This window comes from Notamacropus eugenii, chromosome 5 (genome assembly GCF_028372415.1).
Source record: "Notamacropus eugenii isolate mMacEug1 chromosome 5, mMacEug1.pri_v2, whole genome shotgun sequence".
Taxonomy (NCBI): Eukaryota; Metazoa; Chordata; class Mammalia; order Diprotodontia; family Macropodidae; genus Notamacropus; species Notamacropus eugenii.
Window position 1 is genome coordinate 254047915 of NC_092876.1, and position 4901 is coordinate 254052815.

Sequence of the window (4901 nt, forward strand, 5' to 3'; positions counted from 1 at the left end):
TAAAAGGGTGTGACTGGTTCATCCTGAATAGGAGCAGGGAGGTGGGAAGGGATAGTTACACAATCAGATCTGCACTGAAGGAAATTCAGTTTGACTTCTGAGTAGAGGGTATGTTGGAGTTGGGAAAAGTTGAGGCAAGGAGACTAACCATCTGGCTAATAGTTTAATAGGTACTCTTAGAGGAAAGAAGGGGCATATATGGGGAGTAATACAAAGAAAAAAATCAACAGAACTCTGCAACAGATTGTGTATGTGGAATGAGAAAGAGTAAAGAGTTTAGAATGACACCTAATCTGTGAGATTTGGAGACTATGAGGATGATGGTACCTCTACAGTGAAAGGGAAGTTTGGAAGTAGGGATTTTGGGGTGGGAGGGGGGAACGATGGGTTCAGTTTTGAATGTATAGACTTTAAATTGTTTAAGGGATGTTGGGGATGGAAGCTCAATTCCATGTGGACAGTCTCGGGCGGGTAAAGGTGGGAACTTCTAAATCTTAGAGTTCTCATGAGGCCCCCCAGGAAACGGCAGGGAATCGAGGAGTGAGACTGAGCTATCTCGTGTATTTCCGCCTCTTCCCGTGAGAAACATGATGGGAGAGAGCTCTCCCCGCCCTCGAGATTGGCCCGGGTCTGGGCACACCTATTGTTATCTAACAGGCATGGTATTCAGGTACAAACTACACGGCTGGAGAGCTTAATTAGGGTCAGGAAAGCCTGAAGGCGCTCTTAGCATGGAGGGGCCCTGACAGGACAGAAGGCTCCGTTTTTCCTCTCTTCGCTCTCCCCTCCCCCTCTCTCCCCACTTACACTTCTGCTTCCAATCTCTTACCGTAAGATCTTTGTCTCCTTGGGAGATTTCTCTCTCCCTCCTAAGGAAGAGCTCCCCCTGCACATGTAACCAGGACCCTGAATAAAGCCTAACCCTTGTTTGACTCCGGAAAGTCTCTTCTCTCATACGTTTATCCGGTTTGGCCAACCGAAGACCTGGGACAGGTAAGGTAAGACTCGGGTAGCCCTCAGGCCTCTAGGCCTGGCAAAGGGAAATTAAATTTGAGATGTCTGATAGGTTGTTGGATATGTGAGTTTGGAGGTTAGGAAAGAGGTTAAAACTAGAAAAGTAGTTCTAAAAATATAGAAATGAAAGCTACTAAGTAAAAGAGCATTAAAGGAAAAGAGTATTAAAGAAAAAAAGAAGAGAGCCCAGACCATAGTTCTGGGGGATTAATGAAATTGTTAGCAGAAAATTAGAAAGAATACTAATAGCTCGGGAGATACAAAAATTTGTCCAAGCAACATGCTCCTTGGAAATTAGAAATGACCAAATGGAAGTTAATTAGTCTGTGAGACACTAAGAAATATTGGGCAAAGTCCAAAGACTAAGAAAAAAGATGTAAGGTATTTCATATAAAAATTAATTGATTTATAAAAGAAATCAAGGAGAGACAATTTAAAAATTATTCAATTACCTGAAAGCCATGACCAAAACTGGAAAAAAAAATAAAAAAGTTTAAACATCAAATTTTTTAAAAATCATAAAAACAAGCTACCCAGATATTTTATATTCAGAAGATAGAGTGAAAATAGCAAGTATTAGTATAACTATATAAAAGTAAGAGTTATCCTTGTTGCAATGTGTTTTTTATACTACCAAAAACAAAACCCTATAAGGAAAGTGGATGGCCATTGCTTAAGGGACACATGAACAAACTCTGCTATATAAATACAAGGAAATGTTGTGTCTTACGAAATAACAGCTATGAAAAATTCAGAGAAAATGGCAGAGACATATAGTCTGAATCACCACAAAGTAAGCAGAGGCAAGAGAATAATTTTACACAGTAAGAAAATTAATATGAAGAAAAACAAAACTAATGCATTGGTGAATCATGTCTTTTGAACATTGATGATAAAGCACATTGACCACTTCTTGGTAGAGAAATGACATAAGTACAGAATGAGGCATAGATTTTACAGTGGGCTGAAGCTTTTACTTATTTTACTTAACTGTACTTATTTACTATAACCTAAAGGTTCTTTGTTGGGCAGTGGAAGTAGCAATTTCCTAAAGCAGCAAAAAATATTTTTTGTAAAATATGTCCCAAAATTTTCTCAAGAATCAAGGTCAAACTCAGTGACCTGTAGTTTGTACATTCCAGTTTCTTTCCCTTTTACATGACTGGTCAAAATGACCAGAAAGAAAGAGTTCAGGCTGAATCATAATTTGGAAAATAAGGAGTCCTTTCACTGTTCCCAAGGCCAATTTTTTTTTAGTACCAATATTCCCCCAGTGCTACCTGATTGAATGATCTTCCTTTCAAGTCATATTTTTCCATAATAGAATTTTTATAGCACTGTAAAACACAATTTATTGTTGGGACTATACTCTAGCCTACTCATATTGATCATGTTTCTTTTCATTGTTCTTTGGGTCACCCATGATCCCAATTCTTCTGTGCTAATGATGTCCTGTGATTTGTACTGAGAATGTGACTGTGAGACAAAGCAAAGGCCTCACTATGACCAATGAAACCAAAGGACCTTAGAAATTTCTACAACATATCAGTTGATTCTTCTATTTAGGAAAGTCAGAAATAAGAATTACACAAGAGAAGTTCATATGGAGAGGGTGATATAGACAGTGGAGTCCATATGAATTGAGTTATGTATTTGGATAGCACATCAGATTTATATGTCTAACTCTAGTCTCCCTCCTGGGCTTCAGGCCTATTGGGTATCTCTAAATGGATAGACAATAAACAGATTTCATTTTTCAAACCCCAAACTACTCCAAATCTTACAGTTTCTGTTGAAGGTGTCACTATCTCAGTCACCCACATTTGTGGTGTGGGAGTTATTCTTGAGTCTTTCCTCTTCCTCAGACTCCACAGATTCTATTTACTAACTCTTATCAATTCTACCTCCACAACATATCTCACATTCATCCCTTTATAACTCTTCTTTGTCTCTATACTCACATGAGATAATATTGTAAAGCACTTAGCACACAGCACCTAACACACAGTAGGCAGAATCTATTGTTATAGTATGGTATCTATTTTTTTTTTTTGTTCAAGTCTATATAATCTATTTACTTTTGTGACAGGATTTTCACATTGCATGTAAAATAGCTACTTCAACATTTTGCTTCATTCATCCTAACTTCTTTCCTACTCTTTATTGAGGCTGATGATAATGATCCTATTAGCACACCATGTCTTAGCAAGCCTATATGGTTCATATAAGTTTTACTTGCTCTAAAGGGAATGATGGTAGTTTGATCAATTGCTTTTTTCACCTAAGTCAAGCACAAGGAATGTGTGTCATAATCTTTCCTTGAGCTTTTCATATAATTTATCTTAGGTTCACCAAACAGTACTTTTCTATTCCTTTACTCATTCAGTCATTTAAGCATAATCCAGGTGCACCAATTCTATGTAAAGCATGGTTAAAAGATTGAGATGCAAAGAAGTACTCAATTGTATGTGTCTACCCTGGATTTCTTTGTCTCTTTAGTACTGACTTTCCATATAAAGTCTGCATTATGTTAATGTTATATCTTCAAATTTCTTTTCAATGCCTTTTCTTAACTAGGAGAAACATCCATAAGGAGAAGTAGCAGAAGTTAGTTTATCTTCATAGTTTCCTCCTGCACTTACACAATGCCTTTGATCTGAATAAGATACAGATTTTTTTACTCAATAATTGTATCTGTTAGTAGATTGGAGAAATGGCTATTCGGTGCAAAATATCTATATATGGGGCATCAGGGATAATTTTCCCTACGTCTCAAGTTGAAGGTTCTGTTAGTCTATACTCTAAACTATTCGAGGAAACCCTTAGTTAAATGTCCTAAGTTTGTAATTTCTTATAGATCACTTCAAAAGTTCAACTGTATAGGTCAGTACAGTTGCTTCTCATCTTCTCTTCTAGAAAAGCCAGTTAAATTCTATTCCAATGTTATCCAAATAATCAAATGCCATTTCCCTTTGCGTGAAGGAAAATAGTCATCCTCTAAAATTATTTTTGAATTTTTGGAGAACATACACATTTATAATACTTATATTTTCCCCAAAATCACATCATTAATTTACATTCTATAACCATTTTCAATCCCAGGTCGTATATAATAGATACGTTGTGTGTGTCAGTAGAAATTTGCATCAATCAGTCAGTCAATAGAGATGTATTAAATGCATACTGTATGACATGTCTCTGTGCTAAACACTGGGGATACAAACAAAACAAAGACAGTGCCTGCCCTCAAAGAATTTACAATCTAATGAGGGAAGACAAGGAAACTGAAAAAGGAAGGAGAAATGGAAGGAAAAGACCTGAGGAAAAGGTATGTGTCCTAGGGGAATGATGTAGAACTCCAAAGATGACAAACAGGGAGAAGACTGTGGTAAGCCATGTAGAAGCCCTGGCCTCTCATTAGAAGGTCTGCTTAGAGTGGCAGAAGGTACTTAAAAGATGTAGGTGCCAGGCAGATTCAATCATGCAGGATAGTTACATTTCCCAAAGAAGACTTTCCTGAGGAAGGAAGGGATGATGGGAAGGTCCAAACTCCAAAAGCAAAGTATCTGATAGAAAATACATGACTTTTCCTACTTTTCAATGAGAAGAGAAACTCAGTACATTTCCATTTACTTATTCAGTAATACTTTTCGTGCAAAAGTATCATTTCTGTCTTCTTTCAATGACTCACACCCTAAATCTCCTTACATTTTTGTGCTACTTTTATTATTAATTCTATCTGTGCTCTCCCAATATCTGTATGATTTTTAGCTAATACTTCAATTTTCTTTTGACATCCTCTTTTTTCTTTTCTACCTGACTCAGTTTACTGCTTCTATTATCCCTAGCTGAGATTTTAGATGAACTCTTTGCCCATTTTTCCAACA